This window comes from Nothobranchius furzeri, chromosome 1 (assembly GCF_043380555.1).
Source record: "Nothobranchius furzeri strain GRZ-AD chromosome 1, NfurGRZ-RIMD1, whole genome shotgun sequence".
Taxonomy (NCBI): Eukaryota; Metazoa; Chordata; class Actinopteri; order Cyprinodontiformes; family Nothobranchiidae; genus Nothobranchius; species Nothobranchius furzeri.
The window spans coordinates 67,129,447-67,152,131 of NC_091741.1; the positions used below are offsets into that span (position 1 = coordinate 67,129,447).

The following is a 22,685-nucleotide window of genomic DNA, read 5'->3' on the forward strand; positions in this document are numbered from 1 at the left end:
CCCCTTTACCTGGATTAGATCTTTGCTCGACCCCCTCCCTCAGCTGTCCGCACCTCCCAGACATCAGCTAATAATTTAAAAATATATATTTCACATCCACTCAAGGAAACTGGTCTTTGCTCTGCTCGGATCAGCCTCCTTGCAGCCAGATGTGGGAGGTTTTTAGTTTCAGGTGAAGTGTCGGACATGAAAACTATAAGAAGGAGATGATGGACAGGGTGGAGTGGATATGCACTGGGGTCAAAGGTCACAGGCTGGAAGAAGTACCTAACAGACGCTCATTCACGAGAGAAACCTAAAGGCACCACAATCACAGCAGCGTTTGCTGCGCTGGTGCTGTGTGTGAGGCAGATGCAGTTTGCTTGTAAATAGTCGACTCCCCCCCTCCTCCCAACCTTCTCTCCCTCCCTAGAAGCTGGAAACCAGAGGCACTAGACTGACCGGATTCCTCACTGATGACACACTGGATACTTCATTTTCTTTCCACCTTAACAGCTCACACTGAAACTCCTCAAAGGAAATTGGGGCGGTGGTGTAAGGGGAGTAAATCAGATGCTACAGGTGCTCCAGGGGGCCCTCAGGTGCACCGTGTTGTCTGTTTTAAGCGCAGCCCTGGGTCCAAGAGCCCCCTGATGGCCCATGAAAGCAAATTAACTCTAACAGAACAATCTGAAGCAGAGCCTCTTTGAAGACCTACTGGCTGATCTTGGTTCTCCTGCATGTGAACCCCAAGAAGTCAGTAAAACCTTCCAATGAAGCCATAAAGCCACCGTGAGCAGACCCTTCCGTTCTGCAAGCATCATACGGAATTACCGTAGAGTATCTGGAGTTAGAAAAGCCACCGGAAGCAGTTTTTGTAAATTTCTGACAGACGCAGTGGTGGTGCTGAGGACAGGCGGATCGATCCGGATCAATTGAACACACGTAAAATACCCATCAGAAGGGATTACAGCCAGAACCAGAATCGCTTTTTAACGGATTTCCTCCACCAACAAGAGTCTTTAAAAGCTGCTGCGAGCTCCAGAACCCAGTCCCCCGCTGGGTCCGGTTCTCTAATTAACGAACAAGTGCGCATTTAAGTGGAATTCAGCGGAAAACGCGCGCGCTTGGATCCTTCCCGTGCGTAATGCGCCTCTGAGGGACAGATGGGAGGATTTGGAAAGGTTTTAATGAATTGAGGATATGATTCAGATTCTGAAGAGAAGTTCCTACCTGGATCGGTACGGAGCCACACGGTTCCACGGTTCTGAGCGCTCCCGCCCGGGCTAAAGGCTCTGGTCCTCCTCGGTATCCAGACGGAGCCGCCTCCGAAGGGAAAAAAAATAAAAATAATAAAAATAAAAACTAGTAAAAATCCACCAGAACGATGTTTTAAAATAAAAAAAATATTTAATTAAAAACACTTAAAGAGGAATTAAACAATCCAGTCACGGTGGCAGTGGTCCCCTCAGTTCCCCACAATCTGAGTCCAGTTTTACAGTCGTGACCAGCGCACCACGTCCTCCAGAGGCGGCGGGAGTACGGGAGAGGTTGGACCCGTCCGGACAGGGGCGGGTCACCCTCTGGTACTCCGTGGAAACGTTACCACCGGGCTGTTAGCCGCGGCAGCATCCTCCGCTGACGGCGCGCTGACTGATGGGTGGCGGAGCTGCTGGCTCTGGGCGCACCGGGACCAATGGAGAGGAGACAGACCCCCCCTCCCCTCCCCTCCCAAAAAAAAAAGTGTATAACCAGAAGGTCCGGTAGGAGTTAGATGCAGCGGTGCACGTCCGGTTCGTTTCCGCCCCGACGCCTCCCGGTCCGGCACGGAGCAGGTCACGCACTGCACCGAGTGTGATGAGAAAGTGGAGTGAATCGAAACGAGTGCGCTTCACTCCCTCCCTCGCTCTCTCTCTTTCTCTCCCCCCTCCCTCACCCATACTCTCTGTACACTCCCCCACTGGGGGAGGAGGGGAAGAAGGCGGAGCGAGCATCCTCCCATCAACTTCATGGATTTCCCCAACATTTTCCTCTTATTCTACAAGCATCTCAACTGCACCTTCCTGGAAGCGCTGCGCGCAAAAACTTTTATTATTTCTGTTAAACTTCACCGGCTCGCGTCTCTATCAGCTGACTGGACCGGTTAGGCGCGCGCACTCAGCTTCCACCGGCCGATCACCTGCTTCCTCCAGAGCCGCTGCGCTGCGCCTCCGGTCCGTTTGGGAGAGAGGAGGCGAACCGCCGTCCTCCGCGCTCCGAGCGCCACCTACAGACGGCGAGCAGCAGCAATTTTCTCCCCCTCTTCCTCCTGCTGCGGAGACAAACTAAAGGATGCGGAGTAAAAACATAATCTGGATATTCTGCCGAACTGAGCGGTGAAAAACAGGCTGCGGTCCAAAGCAGCTTTACTGAGTCCTGATATCAAAACACGTCCGGATTATGATCCAGGACGTGGTTCTGCAGCTGCTTACAGGGTTAATCCAGCTGCAGATTCATCCAGCTGTTTGCTTTATGACGACACTCATTTTTTGTTTGCATCACTAAACAATAAGCTGCTGTGAAATGATCTTTATCCCCAAATATTACATCAGAACACTTGTCTGGTCTGAGTGAAGGCACAAAAATGAGACCTGGACAACAGCAAAAATGAGACAAGTTTCTGCTTCAAACATGAAGTTCTCCAAATCAGAACAAAAACTAACAAACAAAAACTTAAATAATGCATCTGAAAAATGATTTTAAATCTAAAGGAAAATCAGTTTTGTGTCAAATAAAGCTTTAAACCCAAGTCCTTGCGGCTTTGTAAATGATTCACGTCTAAAGTGATATTTTGAATGTTTTAAAAGTAGTAAAATCTTCGGACAAACACATCAAAGTATCATTTGAGCTTATCTCGTCTGATTTTAGTAACCTTGTGTTTAAAAATACATGTAAGAGGGACTAGGACGGCAACCCAGCTAGCCACAGAACCCACAAGGACCGGACTGTTTGAGGGCACTGAATATTATTCCTTCAGAAGTCTCATAAATCAGGGTTCTCCAACCTCCAGGCATACATCTGTGGATCATTTGGTAATAAACAGCACAGAAAATAATGAAAGGTTATTCAATATTAATATTTTGTATCAATGTTTTGATGTATGTTGGATTATTAAACAAATACTATAGTAATTCCTACGGGTGTGACATAAAATGTGTTTTTGTGTAATCACTTGGTTTATGTTATACACTTGGCTTTACTGTATTTTGTTATGAGTGTGATCCCTCCCACTGATCCATGGAAATGTCTGGTATGGATGGAACTGGTCCAGGATGAAAAGAGAAAAAAGGTCGCTAAACTCTAAAAATGAGACAATTACATTGAATTGATTAAAACAAGAATAAAATACAAAATATGAACAAAGTCTCAATCAAATGATAAAAAAAAAGAAGTTGATGTTAAAAAAAAGTTAAATGTTTCTTCACAACCACAAATGGTACGAAATCAGAACTGTAACAGATACACAAACACAGCAGAGATGCACTGATCGACTAGCCTGGCAAAATCATGTTAATAAATAGTCTGGCCACGACCCAAAGACAATATACTGTTGTCTTTCAAACTGTCTCCTCGTGCTATCGGTTAACAAACAACGTGACATACTCACTACAGATGTCAGTCAATGGGGTGGTCTGCCATACTCTGTTGAAGATGCAAATAAAAAAGATTTTGCTCTGCATGTTGGTCTAGCCATGCTCCATTAGAGCCTCAGCAGGCCCAAACAGTCTTGTGTATTGCCAATCACAGTGCTCTATCAGTTTAGTGGGCCAATCACAGCTCTCTATAAGTTTGGTAGGTCAATCACAGCGCTCTATCAGTTTCTATCAGTCAGATTTTTCTATTTTAAAATTTGAATTCTATTTGTGATTGATTAAAAGTCTCATTTATACAAATAATAAAGATGAGTACTGAGTCAGTTACTGGCCTTAGACTAAAGTCTGACTGTCATCATCACCATCATCACTTAAACAGGAAGTTCACATTGGTAACAGAAAAGGCACCAAACAGACTCCAGATCAGAGACAAAATTACTGAAGAAATAAAAACATCACGACCAAAAGGAAATTATGCAAAACACAAATAAGGCCTTGGTCAGCTGTTGTAAAAGCATCTTGTTTGTTTCCCTCCTGAAGACACATTTTCAGACGTGGGTCTCCTGAGGAGTTGAGACCTTGCTGGTCACCTTCGTTGGCCAGCATCCTTCTCAGATATTAACTCTGCAGCCGCAGCGGACCCTCCTGATCAGCTGTAATATGACATCAATATTCTGAGGGAGCCCTCTGCTGCTCCCTGCTGCTCTCTGGTTAATCACACTTAAAGAGTTAGCTGCAGTAAAAAGTTCCTTTTGTTCAGCTACAGATGTCATAATCGGGCATCATTAGACAGCTGCCGTCTGTCACAACCAGACAGAACAAAGTATCCAAACTAAGCGTTGGTGGAACTGAGGTTAAAAATATGCAGGTAGTTTAATTTTTTGAGAAAACTCACTGTTTGCTTTCGTGGTCTTCGATATTTAATAAAATGCTTCTTTGGTTAAATATTAATTTTGTAACAATCTGAAACAAAGATCCAGAACAGTTGTCAGATGAACGTGTTTCACATTGTTTTAACATTTTGATTTCAACTAGGGCTTAACTGCAAATTTTATAAAAATACATTAAAAAAAATTCTTTATGAAGATACATTGAATTTACCCCCCACCCCCACCCCCCCACCCACCCCCGTCAGGCACTTTACAACATAACAACCATTGATGACTATCTAAAAATAGGATGAGAGGCAGATCTTTTAGCTATCAGGATCTTTTCCTCGGGAACCAGCTCCCAGCTTTAGTCTGTGAGGCAAACACCTTGTCTACTTTTAAGACTACGCCTAAACCATTTTTATTGATAGGGCCTATGGTTGAAATCCGATATCCAGATCTGGACAAGTGGGGGAGTGGAGGGAGGTGGAGAATACAGTCGGTCCTCTCCCTTGCCCTGCCTCCAACATGCCTCCATCTAAAAGGCTAGGTTATCCAGAGTTATCTCTGTAGTTATGCTGCTATAGGCTTAGACTGCTGGAGGACATACTGACCACTTTCCACACTCTACTACTTTCTTCTAAAATTTCTCTGTTAATTGCTTTATTTCCTGCTACTACAGCTGTTAACTTTATGTGACGTGCCTTGAGATGACTCTTGTCATGATGTGGTGCTATATAAATAAACTTGAATTGAAATGATGAACATCAATCAAAGTCAAGATTAAAATTATTCATCCATTAATGGCCAGTAATCACAGCAGGGTTTTTAAATCGTCAGAAGGTTTTCAAAACTTGAGTGACCGTAAATGTTGTGATAAAAAAAATCATGGATATAGCAGTTAAGGTCCTACAGTGTGTGGTGTTCCTCAACACGGCAAAAAGTACACATGAACCAATTTCACTCATGGACATTCCCCAGTCAAATCTTGTGAGATCACAAGTTTCTTCAGAGCAATCACAAATGGCAGAGCAACGTACTTCCATCACCTTGTTTATGACTGACTAGACATAACATTCAACAGGCAAGCCCATTACCGTAATTTCCGGACTATAGAGTGCACCTCAATATAAGCCACACCGGGCTAAAAGCCGCAGAAATCTACTGAATTGAAAACGTAGTTTAACTGAACGTAACTGAACTGATCAGTATCAAACAAAACAGAAAAGTTATTGATTAGTTTGTTCATCGTCCTCCTGCGCACTGAAACAACTTCAGTGTCGGAGTTGAACAGCCTCAGAAGAGCTTTGTCACATACCTGTTCTGTGGAGATGTCAGTGTTGCTGTCATCATCCCGGGGTTATGCTGGGAAAACAAACAGTGCCATTTTACTGTGAAAAAATCCTCCTGGGCGCTTTCCGTAGCACTCCTTTAACCATTCCTTCATTAGACTTTCTAGCATCCATCCTTTCTGGTTGACTAAAGCCGCACCTCATTATAAGCCGCATGGTTCAAAGCGTGGGGAAAAAGTAGCGGCTTGTAGTCTTGAAAATACGGTAATTTGTCCTCAAAAATTGGACCAAGACAATCTAACATGTTTGAAAGCTGATTGGTAATCCTGGCGGTCCTCACATACTTCTGAGCAGAACAGAGTGCTCTCAGAGGGATGTATTATGCAAAAAGCATATTTTTGCATCCTTTTGTGCTGTACGGTTCACTGCCTCTATAATTACTTATGTGAAAAAACTTTTTCTGTCAGTGTTTGTTTTCAGGAACTAAATGCCTACAAGGAGCGGTTTCAAAAATTCTGTCACCTGTCAACGCTAGAGGAGCAGTAGCTCTGCTCTGAACCCCTCCTGGATTTCGGAGCTTCTCAGCTTATAACAGCTTGAGCAGGGATGGGTGGGTGTGGCCAGCTTCAGCTTGTTTCCTTAAAGTGACAGGGCCCTGAAACAGCTCATTCTGGAAGGTACTGAAACTGTCATGAATAAAACTGTTGAAATAGCTTCATGTGAGAGGAAGTTAGTGAAAATAACTGTATTGGTTAAAGACCATAGGATTACTATAACAATGATAAAATATGTCAAGATAAAAAATGAAACAACCACAAGCTCAAACACAAAAAAACTGACAACTCATTTAATTTTAAGAAATTACATAATCTGAGTAATTTTGGATTCTGATTTAATTTTCTCAGTAAAAACCAACAGCAGGTTACTTTTAAGTTGATGTAAATCAGAGGTGTCCAAACTTTTAAAGATGAGGGCCAGAATCTTTACATTTTTACTCCTTGCAGGGCAACAAAATAATAGTTTTGTTAAATAAAAAAAGTTATTTGTACCATTCAAAATAAGCCCAAAATATGCACATTATTAATCATCTGAATATTAACCTTTTGAAAGTGTCAACATTCAACACTGCAGAAGTACAACTGGGGGCCACACAAAATTATTCAGAGCTCTGTCAAATAAAATAAACTGCCCTATGGCAATTTAGCAAAGATCAAATTTGTGTATTCTTTTCTAATTTATTTGCAACAAACTGATAATTCCTAATAAGTTATTAGATAGATTTAAACTTTATGCTACAGTTTCATAAGGCTCAGGCATGGTTTGTGTTGGTCATGTTTGTCTACTGTTAGAGTGAAACACTGATAATTGGCACCCTGCCTTTTAATAAATTTTTATTGGATAAAATATTTATGAATTTAAAAGTTTCTAATAAACCAGCCATGATGACGAACGCTAGCCTTTTGCAAAAAACAAACAAACAAACAAACAAAAAACATCGGCAATAGCTCTTACAATGATTTCTTAACCATCCGCTTATTTAGCTCAATAATTTGAATTTAAATATTGTAAAATTCTACCCATTGTATTAAATATTTTTGAGTTGGACCAACCAAATACACTAAACTTTTTTTAATCAGGAATCTTTAAATATAAATCATCACATGCTGCTGATTTGTTCTTTTGTAAATTCATTTTAACTTTTGTTTCAGTTTATATATTAATAAAATAATCCTCAATTCCACCAATAGCAGATTTTATTAAACTAACTAAAAAAAGTTAGCCGGTATTTAACATTTTTATTTTTATAAATCACCTAATACTTTAATTAATCAGTGATAAAAAATACCTTCAAATTATTTTAATAACTCTTTATTGAATTAAGCATGTAAAAAACATAAATTCTGGATAGATGCATAGCAAAAAGGAAAGAAAATATTATTTATTTTGAGGCTTAAATGAAAAAGCTGCTTTTATTTTAACCCTTTGATGCATAATGGTCACTACAGTGGACAGGTACTCAAAATTGTTATTTCTTTATTTTTGCTATTAAGCACAGCTGTTGAAGACTTTATTGCATTTGAGCCCCTCCATTTGGATTTCAGTAAGTCAAGCCAACATATTTCATGTTCAGAATGCATGCTGCCCACTGAGATGGACATGTAATAAAGTATTTGTAAATTAACAAAATGGTACAAAAATATTTGTTGAAATTTGTTTCATTCACACCTAAAGATGAATGAAAAAAATTGTTTAAAAAATCATGGTTCAAGATTTCATAATTCATGCATCAGAGGGTTAATGTTTGCTCTCATTTCAAAAGTGCAGGTTGGATTTTGTCAAACAGAAGGGAAACGTTCGTAGCAGACGTGCTGAGATCAACATGTGAGCAGGAAAGACACGAGCAGACTCTAACTGTTTAGGAAATGAAGTTAATTATTCTGGCAGAAGAACAACAAGATTCATTATAATCCCAGAGTCCTCTGCAGATAATCATCATTAATCATCAAACAAAGAGAAACTGTGCCGTAAAAAAGTTCTGCTTCATTGATTTAAAAAAATAGAGTCCAGGCTGTGTTTTATAAAAGAAGTCATCTACAAGTCCCAGAGAGAAACATCCAATCAGAGTTTGAACAAAGTTGAACTGCATTAATCCCACTGGTCCAAAGTGAAGGGAACCAGGGGGGCCGGGACAAATGGAAATAAGCTGATAAGGATATTAATTATTGAACTGAATTATGAATTATTAATTTAGGAGAATGAATGAAATACTTCAATAGCACAATATACAAAAGTAAAGGACAAAATAAGTCCTAAATGAGAAATTGCAGAAATGATTTGTAATTTCACCACACAAATGACATTTGACTGAACCATTACTAAAAGTTTCCCTACAGACCCAGGCAGGTCCAATGAAAGGCTCCAACTTCTTCACATGACCCATTTTAAAGCAAATTGAAAGGCCAAAAGTAAAATGAGGACAGCCCAGGAAAGGTGCCTTCTCCGGGTCAGGGATGAGGTTCTGCCCCAAGTGGAGGAGTTTAAGTTGCTCGATGTCTTGTTCACGAGTGAGGGAAAACTGGAGCGCGAGATCGATAGGTGGATTGGTGCTGCATCTGCAGTGATGCGGGCGTTGTACCGGTCTGTCGTGGTGAAGAGAGAGCTGAGTCAGAAGGCAAAGCTCTTTATTTACCGGTCGATCTACGTTCCTACCCTCACCTATGGTCATGAGCTTTGGGTAGTGATTGAAAGAATGAGATTGCGGATACAAGCGGCCAAAATGAGTTTTCTCCGAAGAGTGGCTGGGCTCTCCCTTAGAGATAGGGTGAGAAGCTCAGTCATTCGGGAGGGGCTCAGAGTAGACCCGCTGCTCCTCCACATCGAGAGGAGCCAGTTGAGGTGGCTCGGGCATCTGGTCAGGATGCCTCCTGGACGCCTCCCTAGTGAGGTTTTCCGTGCACGTCCAACTGGGAGAAGACCTAAAGGTAGACCCAGGACACGGTGAAAGGACTATGTCTCTCACCCGGCCAGGGAATGCCTTGGGATTTCCCCGGAGGAGCTGGCCCAAGTGGCTGGGGAGAGGGAAGTCTGGGCCTCTCGCCTTAGGCTACTGCCCCGTGACCTGACTCTGGATAAGGGGATGAAAATGGATGGATGGATGGGTGGAGCTGTCCACCATTTTCCAGCCGATGCGGAGATTAGCTTGAGCAGGGGTTTCGTGTAGGCTTTGACGTCATACTGGTGAGTTATTTTGTCTCAAAGCTTTCTTTATCAATGAGAAAATGGCATGGTGAAACATAATAAACACACATTCTCTTTCTACTGGAAAATATTGTTAGTGTCAGAAGTTAGGAGTGGTCGATTAATGTGTTAGATTATCAATTAAGAAAATAAAGTTTATCTATTTTTTCTATGAAGCAAAATTTACATTATATTTTAACCAACCTAATAGACCCATAAATAGGTTACTCACAACTGGGATGACTGGAAATATTCACAGCTAAAATGCTGCTGCCAAAACCCAAAACGCTGATGCCAATTGAGGTAGCAATGATTTTGTGGGATGTAGTCAGGTGGAGAGGTAAGGCTGACCATTAGACACAATTTTGCCTCCATGGTGGCGCAGTTGTTAGCACTGTTGCCTCCTAGCAAGAAGGTTGCAAGTTTGAAACTCTGCTGTGGCCTTTCTTTTTTATTTTATTTTTTTACCGTGTTCTGTCTGGCTGTGAAGCAAACAGAATGAATGTCTGAATGCTGGTGACAAGCCTTACAGATTTTACTCTCAGGAGGAGCATCAAAGCATCTGCTTTTAATGTCACACCTGATACTTAAAACTTTGTTGTTATTGTTTTTTGAATGCTTTTTAATTTCGACCGGACACAGAGACAGAGGTGAAAGAGAAAGGAAGAGACAAAAGGTGTGGTGTGGTGGTGGTGGTGGGGTGGGTGTGTGTGTGTGTGTGTGTGTGTGTGGGGGGGGGGGGGGGGGGGGGAATGTTCCACAAAAATAAACAATCAATGATGAACAAGAGTCTGCTTCTGGACCTGCAGAAAAGGGACACACAACAATACAACAGGAGCAAGCTATCACTGTGTCAACTTGATGAAGAAATGTTTAATCAGCTTTGTTGTACTGAAAAATCACATGATAATAAATCACAGTGCATTTAGTGCCAACTACAGCCTTAAGACATGTGTTGAACGTGCCCAAGTCCATACTTATGAGAGCACCATGTGACCTGTGTGCGTACACGCACTTGTATATGTAAGGTTTCTCTACACACAGATCTGCCCCCCAAAGATGCATAGGAGATGGAGAGAGCTCCAAGTCTCAGAGATCCAGGAGCTGCCCCAGAGCACAGGGACCCCAAGGAGACCACGACCAGAAAAGCCCCTGCCCCCCTCCAGAGGTGCAGAGGATCGCCTCGGGGGGCCACAACCAGCAGCCGGCAGAGTCTCGGGAGATATCAGCGGCAAGCCCTCAGGTCCGCCCGCAGCCTCCCACCCCCCAGCCGGCTGAGCCCAGGATCCCGGGACCCAGCAGCGACCACCCTCCCCCGGGACCCAGCAGAGCCCAGGGACCCAGATCCCACCAGACAGCCACCGGGATTGATCAGGCAGACGCCAAAAATCTTAAACCCCCTGACCTGGGAGCCACGAACACTCAGGCAGACCAAGGCACCACAACTGTGCCCTTTCTGCATGGAGGTGCATGTTCTCCCCATGCATGCGTGGGTTTCCTCTGGGTACTTCAATCAATCAATCAATCAATCAATCAATCAATCAAACTTTATTTGTATAGCACTTTTCATACAAAAGAAAAAGTGCTTAACATGCTAAAATGACCCAATTTAACCCATATTCGTATCCCTTCCCCACAAATATAAATACAATTATGACAACTACACCCCCATCCCACAACCCATTAACCCAGGTCACGAAAAGAAACGTCGGTTTCCCCCACAGATCACAACATACCCTATAGGTTAAAAATTGTACATTGATTTGGATAAAAGCGTCTGCCAATTAAATAAAAACAAAAACAAGTTTGAAGTGTAAAGACTGTTACACTCAAAGTTTGCTTTTGATGTTTAGTTCACAGTGTTTTTAATCATTATGTTTCAGTTCAATGCTGAAAAGCAAATTTTTAATTATTATTTCTGATTATAACACTTAACATTCATTGACTAACCCAACTTGACTTGCAAAGGGGAAGGCTGTTGTTGGTTTAGTGTCCATGCAGGAAACAGCAGAGGATATCTTGACTAGCAGAAGCCAACTATTAGCATTAGCATTTCCACCAGACAGCAGAACTCCCCCAGGCTTGTGTTTTAGGTGGAGATAAAACATCCATGTTACAAAGCAAAATGAGTCAGTGGTAGAGACGTGTAGCTGTTAGCCAATCAGAGGTGATTTGTCCAAAAATCAGGAATTAAGACTCCAAATCATGTCATCTTAAGTAACGGGGCGTTTCTCAATGACAAGGAACCCTGCCTTGATGTCTTGGCCCCGCCCCAGTTGCCTGGGAGATACGTCATCAGGAACCACCAAGAGGTGTTCCAATGTTAATGTTCTACTGTGGCGTGTTCTCTGTTTGTTAACCGTTTAGCTAGCTGAGCAAGGATACATGGGAGGTGTCTTGTAGCCTAGCCTTGTCAAAAATTTCCCAGAATACACAGCAGTAATTTCAAAAGGATGGCGGATCGGAAGCCAGCAGCTACATAGGGGGCAAATTTCAAGTTTAAAAGTAAGTCAACTACTTTAAAATGTTTTTTTTAGATCCAAAGAAGTTATCTGTGGTTGGTTAGCTGCTTAGTAGTTGCAGGTTCGGTGGCTAGTGGGTAGTAACTAACTTATGTTTTTAATTTTACAAATGTAGCGTGATGAATTGTCTATTTCTGACCTAAAAGGCTTTGCTCTGTTTTGCTCTGCTCAAGCAAAACCAGAAGTTTCTGACACAGAACTAATCTGCATGAGATATTGCTCAAGGTCTCATGCTCTGCTTCTAAACTGTGTCTTCCTTTCCAGCTCAAGAGAAGAATGAAGACAAAGGACTCTTTCTTTTAATAAATCATATAACTCTTTCTCTATTTTTAATAAAGATAATCAAAGTGTTTGTCCAATAATAAAATGTGAACCAGTCCGTGAAATGACAATGTTTATGATCAGTAGTTATAATAAGTAATATAACTTTAAATGTTTCCACTAGACTGATCACACGTAATGTTAAGAATCACATGGCACATTTTCTTTTGCTGATCCAATCAGAGCCTTCCAGATCTGACTCGAGGTGTGTTTTGTTGGTGCTTGGTAAATTTGTCCCTTTTTGATTCGACCGTAAATCAAAACATCCAAATTATAAAACTATGCCCACATCATCTTAAATTCAGTTCAAAGCTTCTAGAGAAGTTGTCGGAGTGGCCAATCTGTAACTTTCCTCTTCAGCCGAAAGAACCTAACGACAAGCCGGATGAAATCTGTTGCTGTTCCACCTGCTACAACGGTTCCTTTCAGAATAAAAGCTGAACCATAGACCCCTTTTTGGGTCTCGCTAGATGCCAATCAAACTGTCGTGACCCAGAAGTATCTCAAGACTGGTCTGGTCGGCAACCGCTGCTTTTCCTACCGGCTTCGGTTCCAGAGAAGGTCAAGCTGGACCTCGACATTCCTGATCTGATGGGGACTTCCGCAAAGGCTACGTAGGCCGGCAGAATGGCATCTCAATGTGTGTTATAAATCTCCCAAACCAAGCTTAGTGCGAAACATCATCTTCACTCTCATCAGAACTAATTGTTTCTCCGGATCTGCTGGTTCTGATCATCTTCACACATACACCATTCTCAGTCTTACTTCACCTTAGTTACACCCTACACCCAGTGTTAAAGTTAGTCATGTTTAATTTGTTTAGTGATAAATCTTTAACTTTTTAAACTTGACTCACTCTCTTTTCTTGAAGTTGACACGAAGCGTTGCTCAATCCCTGCAATAAAAAGATCCAATCTTCTGATTAAATTTACTTAAAGATCCATTAAGGTGATATTTCATACTTCGTGATATTCGATATATTTTATGGTTTCTAATTAATTGTAGGAACGTCTTCTCTACGCAAATATATACACAAATGAAAAAAGTAAAAGGCTCGTTACATATTTATATTGAAACTTATACTTATAAAATATAATGTTATCTCCCATGTCACATGACCGCGGCTTCAACGGCAGTCACGTGACACAAGTCCTTTCCATTTAACTGTTTTCTTTGACCAAGTGGGAACAGTGTCCTCGTAAGAAAGGCCTCACGAGGCCAGGCGCCTTGACATAAGAAACACCCACTTTCTCCTCCAGCTGACTCTTCTTTCTATTAGACCATTGCAAATGTTTTGATTGAAGAAGTTTTCCTCACCTTTAACAAATTTACCAACATCTATAGGAAGATAAGACATGACACAAAATCATACACTGACATCAGAGTATACTTATTTTTGTTACTATAAATTAAAGAGTCTAAGGAACACTTAATATGTTGAGGTATTCCTTTGAAATGGACTGGAGGCGTTAGGTAGGAAGAACTTGAAGGTCAGAGGTCATTCAGAAACAGGATGAGGATCAGTTGATTTGCTTTGCTTCCTGATTTGATGAAGCAACTTTAATGTGCAATCTGCAGCGCTTACCTGCAGCTAATGAGACAAATTAATTAGACAATGACAGTAAACATCTATTGATGAAGATCAGATTAAACTTTATTGATCCCTGAGGGAATAATCGGTGCGTTGCCTTAACAAAACTGAGAGCCGCAGACGAGCTGAGAGGGAAGCGGTGGGAATACAAAATAAAACGTGAAGTAAATAAATACGAATCAGAGCTTTTAGCTCAGGGTAACAAAGGAACAATGGCGGGAAAAAGACCAAAGCTGTGACAATTACAGGAATATTTGCATCATGAAAGAGTGACAAATTGCTTTAACACACACACACACACACACACACACACACACACACACACACACACACACACACACACACACACACACACACACACACACACACACACACACACATTCATTTGATAAATTAGATTAACCTCTGGAGGTTTCCTTTGTGAGAGTAAAATATAACACAAATAATGAAGCTCTGCTGGAGGAGGTTGATAATATTAAAGAGGTTTTCTGTGGGATGGCTGAGGGCACACTAAGTCACATTTACTAAAAAAAAAAAAAAAAAAATCAAGTGCGAACAGAATCCAACTGTCATTTTTTCCCAGCCTATTTCTAGTGCGATGATATTTCTGTCTTAACAGTGATGGCTTTTTCTCAAGTTTCTGGAAGGACACACGATAATGATAAGAAACTGCTCCCAGGGATATTTATGGTCCTGATTCAACACGATGACAGATTTTATCAACGTCCAGGGGTGAATTAGTTTATTTATCTGGTTTTTGTGTGTTCAGAAGACATTATTTTTAGTCTAGTACCAAGACTTTAGAATTTATTGTTCTTTTATCCATCCATACAGGCTTCTTTCTGCTCAGTTGTAGAAAATAATTCAAACTTAATTGATTAAATGAACTCAATACACTAAATGTTGAGAAGTTCCAGATGGGTTGCCCTCACAAATTCTTCTAATAGTCAAAAATCCATTCAAACAAGCTAAAAGAGAGAAAAAATAAAATAAAATAAAAAAATCAGAAAGCCCCTGTGGCTCGTGAGAAGAAAAAAAAACAAGAACTGAAGCTTTCAAGACACTTGGAAATGCTGTTAATCCCAGTCTATCATTTGAGTCACTGGCCACGGAGCTCAGTACAAACTTTAGGAAGCATCTTCATTAGTTTAACAGAGCAATGAACCTGTAATCAGTCCCCAATAAGCTAACTTGCTAACTCGGACAAGCTGTTGCAGCTTTCTAATCACAATTCAGTAAATACCATTCCATGCAAATTTCTCTGTTTGTGACATCAACAGCTGTGTAAAGCTGGGCGGACACTGTGTGACTTTTTCACTCGTAGCACTCAGCTTCAGCTCAAACTGTACGACTTCCTCGCAGGGCAGATCTCACGAGTCATGTGCTCACACTGTATGACCCAGTTCTCGGATGCGACCTGACTGCTCACACTGTACGTCTGGTAGCAACACGTCGGCCCTAAAAATATGCTAGAAACAGCAGTTTTTACACAACACGTCAGACTTTTTTGTCTTGCCTGTTGTGCTTTGGGAGTGCTGCAGAGGACACACAGGGATGTATGGGGGTTGGATGAGGAAAATGAAATGAAGAAAGTAAATCTGTGTTTTGTGATCATTTTAATTTGACAAGAACACGACAAACACGCTTTCTTGACAATCTTTGTGAGTAAAAAAAACGTGTAGAAATAAAAACGAACAACGTGTGTTATTAGGGAAGTAGCGGGCGAGCGGTGTCGATGCATGATTGCGCATGCGCTGTGAGCGGTTCTGATACTTTTTGGATCGCAGCTGCTCGCAGCGCCGCTTCAACAGTGCGATACCCTCACGAGGGACGAGCAAAACATGCCAGAAGTCCGGGCGAGCTCACGATTGCTAATTGGTAGCTGGTCACGTGGTGTTAATCGCCTCTAGTAACAACCCCTGTACACTACACGATGTTCGGCGCAAAACTCGCCCTGATCTTGTGGATTCTCGCACGAGTGGAAAATCGGCTCAAAAATGTGAAAAAGTCGCACAGTGTACGCCCGGCTTTAGGCATAGGGAGCCTAAGTCTCCACTCCTTCCTGTCGGCTCATGGGTCCCCAAAAGAATGAAAATATGAATCCAATTTAATGGAACTAAAAGAGCTATTTTCTAATCTGCCTTGCCTAACACCCTGGATCACACACATATAGTTTTTAATATATTTTAAGTAAATGCAAAGTAATAATGGGTGTTTCGATCACACCAGTCATGTACTTTGAGATTTATCAGCTTGTAAAAATTTGTAAATAGCATGACTATAAATCAGACGTCAGTATGTTGCCACAGAATCTCCTCTCCCCTAGCATAGCTGCTACTTACCACATGGCCAGATTTATGGTAGTTATTTCCTTCTGAGGGAAGAATTTGAGGTTCGCTGAACTTACAGCCATTTTCATTCTGTTTTTCTCCGTGTCTGGTTTGATGAGGTCCCTTTTGTGAAGCGCATTTGTAGTCCTGGACTTATTTTCTCACAAAACCTAAAATAATATTTTCCTCCATTGGAAAATAAGTGCATTATTGGTATCAAAATGCATCTTTAAAATTCACGGACATCCTATCTGAAATCCATGGCACACAACAAGCGGAAATAGTAAATAGCGTTTTTAGCCCCATTGACTTGCATTAATTTTTTCATTCTTCCGGGGACCCATGGTTTGGAAGTAGATGAGTGTGACTTAGGCTCCCTATTAAATTGCAAAATCAAACACTGACAGAAAACAGACGATTTTTTTTCTTTCAAATGTATTTCTAGAAGTAGTAGAGATGCACAGTGCAGCACAAAAGGATGCAAAAAATGACTTTGCCCAATATGTCATCTTTAAACTGTCTTCTGCATTACTTGGTTCTTTTTACACACAGAAAAGAGTTGTTTTACCTTTTTTTTTGTTACAAGCCAATTTACTGGGCTAGCTCCACTCTTCTAGATGTTATTAAAATCTCAGGGTTTGACTTGTAATTGGTGTAGTGAGTATGGCATCAGTTACCAACAAACACCCTTATGGGCTCGACACACGGGAGGCGACATCGCCTCTCCTCCATTCATTTTCAATGAGACATGCGCGACAAAGCGATAATCGCGGGTCTCTCTCCTACTAAGCGAAACGCGAAAAACGTGCGTGTGAAATTTTGCACTCGTGCACGTGTCGTGCACGGACGACCCAGCGACGCGATCCCAGAAATTTGAAACATTTTCAACTTTTCCTCGCTGTTGCTCGGACGAGGACCAATCAGCGGAGGTTTCATTCACTGACCAATGAGCGGACATTATGCTCCGCACATCTCCGAGCAAACATGAAGGAGAAGTTGATTATTATTATGTTTTACATAGTAAAATCAGAAGTAAGATTTCACACAACTCTAGCAGCATCTTGTGAAACATCATATCTACTGCTTTATTAACTCTGAACCGCTTAAATAACCTTAATTACCTCCAACCCGACACAGCCAAACAAAACAAAGGAAGTTTCGATTTCGCCATGGAACAGAACGCGTAGACGGCTTTGCCGCTGGCCACAGATCGCCTCCCGTGTGACAGGTAATAAAAGCGACAGTGACAAATTTCGCTGATCGCGGTCGTTTGTCGCCTCCCGTGTGTCGAGCCCATTACTCTGTAGAGCAGGGATTCCCAAAGTATGGTGGGTGCGCGAGCTGCCGCTAGGGGGTGCGCGAGGTGAAAAGTGTAATGGCTGCGGAGCTCAGAGAAGTCTGTCAAAAGTCACCATTAGCGTAGTAAGAAACTCATTTGTGGGTGGGCCTAAGAAAATGTAAGTGGGCCCAATAAATGTAATTGAAAACAAGTATATTTTGCTTGTGTGTGTGTGTGTGTGTGTGTGTCCTCCGCACATGCCCTAGCTCAGGGGTCGGCAATCCGCGGCTCTGGAGCCACATGCGGCTCTTCCATCCATCTGATGCGGCTCCCTGTGCTTGTAAAATAATGAATGGATATTTAAATAAAATGCTTTATATTTTACTGCATAAATTTTACATCTGTAAGCTAATTCTAAATGTAAAGATTGTCTGCGTAAACCTGAACAGTTCCAACCCGGTCTACTGTGTGACCGGGTTGACGCGTCACCATGGACGTCACTAGGATTGAGATATGGGGGGGCTTAGCCCCAGGAGCTTGACCTTGAACATTTTTTTCACACCCTGCAAAAACTTTGTCAATTAATTCATTATCTGAAGAACATTTAATAAAACCTATTATTTTATCACTTTCTTTTCCTTTCCTACCTTTGTGCATTTTCTCTCTTCTTTTTATAAAAAATAACACAATCAGTTCATTAGTGGGGTCTATGTTGAAGAAAGATTTTATATAAGTCCATTAAAAATTAGATATGTTATATTTCCAAATAAAGCTATTCATTTCAGTCTACTGCACTTAACAGGGGGAAATGTTGCAGTCATTTGTTTAATTACAACTTGCTTAATTATAAATGTTACTGAAATATGACAACGAACAAATAAATAATTGTCAAACTTTTATTCTGCCAAATGAGTGTGCAGTTGACAGTTTTAATGTATGAATAACACTGTTATGATATGGAATAAAGGAGTATGTAATTAACAATTACAAGACAAAATAACAGTATATATAAAAATTAGGGCTGGGACTTGATTACAATTTTTAATCAATTAATTAGAGGCTTTGTAATTAATTAATCTAAATTAATCGCATTTTAATCGTTCAGGAAAATGTGCTCTCAAAGCAAAACTTATTAAAATTATGAGACAGAGAATTAAACATTAGACATAGTTATTACTGTAAAACTAAAGCTTTTAATAAAAAATGCTTTTTAATTAATCAAATGTCACTGTGTGATATGAAACAAGACCCAAATCAACTAAAATTTATAATTACAAATAGAAAATGCCTGCAAAGGGTTCCTAAGCCTTTAAATAGTCTCTCTGTCTAGTTGAATTACTGAAATATATTTGACTTTGCTCCAGATTCTAATTTTTCCATTTTTACTTGTTTGTATAATTGGGAGTTTTTATTAGCATTTCTACTCATAATGTAGTAAAAACACATAAATAATAATCCTTCAAAATGACAGTAGAACAGGCACACATATGATCTAGGGCTAAAATGTACTAACTTTTAACACCAGAGCAGGCATGGCATATTCTGAGAATGACCAGGAACACTAACTGGTTCCAGTTGGATGACTGGAGGATGATGGGAAGATAAAAGATCATGGCGAGGAAATAATGATCTGACGAACAGGTGAGCAGACCTTCCTTACATGGGAAGTCCTGATGTCACGTTAAGAAGGGGATGCTGCAGACCCGCAGATTCAAGCCTGCTGCAGCGAATCTGGTGTGATCTCCAGCCTGATCACAACTTTCTCGTTCCTCGCTGCCCCTGATACACTTAAGCATCCGCCCCTTAGCTGATGACAGCTTCACACACCTCACTGCTTAATGATAGTAATGCATGTGATGTTTAGACAGTGACTCGTCTCAGAAACATATAATTCCCCGACAGAATTGTTTAGAAAATCATCAGAAAAGTTTCAGAGTGTTTCTGTTTTAATTTAAACTTCTGTTTTCAACTTTAAGACACGTTGTCTGTGATTGTTTACATAGTAGTGAGAACACGGAGCGTTCTCCCAGCGGCAACCAGGTGCCTCTCGTTTGTCTGACTACTTTCATAAACTACTGTTAGGGCACAGAATTATTCTGTCTGGTGCTTTCAGCGCTGCACAGATGTTACGTAAATGTTGAAAATATAGCTTACCGCAACTTTTGTAAAGTTTCCAGTGCCACTGGGCAGCCGCAGCAGAGACGATCTCTGAAAAATGTCCGCGGCACGGACTCCGTTGTTGTCTGGAAGTTTGTTTTTTTCAAGTTAAGAAAAGAGGCGGACGGGTTTCCTAAATCCTGCATCAGTCCAAGCAAGGCAACTTCTTTCCGTTTTTATTCCGTTAGTAGCCATTAGCACTGTGCATTGTTGTGTGTGTCAGTGATATTCTGTCTACGAGGAAGTCGTGCAATGACAAAGGTTCCGCCGTGCTCGAAAAGCAAGCTGCGATTAAATGCGTGAAATTTTTTTAACGTGTTTTGTTTTTCTTCTAATTAATCATAATAACGCGTTAAAGTCCCAGCCCTAAAAAAACTCAAAATGATAGGGGGGCTTGTGTGCGCGGCTAAATAAGTTTGGGAACCATTGCTGTAGAGAGTTGATTAGCAAATCACCAAATTACCCAGGACTTCTAATTCTGACCAATATATCTTTAAGTAGAAATAAGGAGGCACAAGCACACCTTCACACACCCTCAGTCCATGAAGCTTATGTACACTTCAGGTTAAGACCCTTGCCAGCTGTTCCTTTTATGCTGAGGAGACAACTGACTTTACCTGTAGCCTAGGATGGAGGAAACACCTTATACCAATAACACTTTGGGATGGAATTTACAACCAGCATCTCACCTTTGCTCTGTTACCGACAGGAGGAGACCCCACTCATAAATCCTATTTTTGTTCCTCGAATCCAAGGAACTAGGTTTTATTTCACACAGATGAAAAAATAATAAAAATCTAAACAAAACCCCGACACAGCGGGTTAAAAAGTGAAACAACTCTTTGCCAATAAACCGAGTTATAGCAAAGTTGAGCTAAATAAGCTCTCCAAAAATGATACTAGGTCAGATTATCAGACAAAAAGCTCAAAGCAAAAGCTTCCTTCTTTCCATTTCTCTACCTCACAAACTCTTCCCATCAAAGGCAATCCCCCCACAGACTAGCAACTCTCTTTTATACACTGTCCACTCCCATCCCCCTCAGTCATTTCTTTTGTCCTCTTCAGACTTCAGACTTCCTGGTCATGTGTTCCTCTTCTTCTTGTTACTTCTCCAATGGGCCGAAGAGACCATAAATCTTGGATGTCATGATGTCACCTTTTCTTCTCCCGGTCTTCATTTGTTCACTTTTTTCTTCTTCTCAGCGCCTCCTACATGCTTTCTTTTTCTCCTCTTCCTCTTCTCTGCATGCTGTTGACATTAGCCCAATGTTGCCCCTCCTCATCAGCCTTCTCTGTAGGATGGGGGAACAGTGAATCTTCTCATTTTTGCTTGTTTTAGCGATCTTATCGATTTTACAAGTACATGATCTGTTTATTAGCTCATGCACCTGGACTAATAAGACACAATTCTTGACTCCCTCCCATCTCAAGATGTCAGAAAGGTTACATCAAAAACCCTGAGACCGTACCAGCTCAAAAAATTTACGACCTCAGGGTGAAACAGCAAAGACACACACACACACACTTTTAAACACAGAAAAACAGCCAGCAACGAATTGGCTTCACAGAACTGAGGATTAATCCAGACCTGATTTTGTAATTAAGGCCTGAGATTCTTCCCAGTTCAACATTTTTGCTGACGTTTCAACTACACCTGCGGTTTCTTCAGAGCTTGCCGCTGTTGGCGGCGTCACTTTCTTCTCCATCTATCTGTTTATTTCCTCGCCGATGACAGTCTCATGTGTGATCTAACGTGTAGACCCCATTGTCTCTGTTCATGGTTGTGTGTCCACATCTCCCTTATTTCTATGGCTTCCTTAATTCATTTTTTGTATTTTTGTTGTTTGGTGTTTATTACCATTGTTCCATCCCAGTCCATTATATGGTTTTCTCGTGCAGTCGTCTGTTACAGCTGATTTCTATATTGTGCATTTTTGCTTCTTGTTTCACTGCTGGTCTTCTGTTTCTTTATCACACTCTTTTCTATGTTATATTATTCGTGTGTTGAGTTGGCGTCCGGCTTCTCCTTTATATGTTTTATTGCAGAGTTTGCATGGGATTTTGTATTTGACTCCACACTTATGTCGTGCTGAAATCTTGTCTTTTGGGTGTACTAGTCTTTCTCTCTACTCAGCTCGGACTTTATTTATATAGCACCTTACAGACACTTACATGCCACCAAAGTGCTTCACAGACACAGAAAAAAACATAACACATAAACTCCACTAAAATGAATTAAACACAACCAAATAAAAACATTTAAAAATAAGACTAAAACAGCAACACAGTCAATCACACACACAGATTTAAAAGCCAGTTCATAAAAATTGGGTCTTCAGCTTGGATTTAAAAACTGGTGCAGGAGAGGGCTGCCGAATGTGTAATGGCAGCTCATTCCATAGTTTTGGAGCTGCAAGTGAAAAGGCTCTGTCACCCCACATCTTCAGCAGTGACCAGGGAACCACGAGCAAGGACAGGTCATCTGAACTGAGTGCTCGAGGGGGAACTTACAAGTGCAGAGTGTCTGCCAGATACGCTGGAGCCAAACCATTTAAAGCTTTAAAAAACAGTAAAAGAACTTGAACTGTTTTTCTAACTGTTAAGGTTTCTGTTGGTGTGTTTATGTTGTGTTTTATCGTTATACCTATTTTTGTTCTTTCCGTTATGCCTTTGATGTAAGGAAGGGTTTATCACTGGTTTTGATTTTGTTTGTTTTTTTAGATTTTTGATTCTTTGTTTTAGTTGTTATTTCTGTTGTTGTTTTCCCTTGTTTATTGTCCATTTCAGGTTTCCGCAGGATTCAAAAGTGTTATATGCTGGTCCTCTTGTTTACAGTTTCATTCTTCTGGTATAATGTTTGCTTGTTGGTATAATGTTAAAATGTAAAATAGAACCAAGTAATAGAGTTAAAAGAAACACACAGAAAGAACTGACAAAATATGTTTAAACTGTCTTGTTTACTTTCCAGCCAATAT

At 41.0% G+C, this 22,685-nt stretch overlaps 1 protein-coding gene across 5 annotated transcripts in view; it reads right to left on the reverse strand.

Moving 5' to 3' along the window:
- The window catches only part of LOC107380771 (protocadherin-1), a 240,387-nt gene extending 238,533 nt beyond the window's left edge, over positions 1-1,854 (reverse strand). For 4 of the 5 annotated variants that reach the window (XM_054739402.2, XM_054739400.2, XM_070549983.1 and 1 more), the window contains exon 1: positions 1,213-1,853. The gene's annotated coding sequence lies outside the window, so the exon portion shown is untranslated. Of the gene's footprint in view, positions 1-1,212 lie in introns of all 5 variants that reach the window. The other variant, XM_054739398.2, reaches the window with a different exon arrangement.
- Between the last annotated feature and the right edge of the window lie 20,831 nt (positions 1,855-22,685).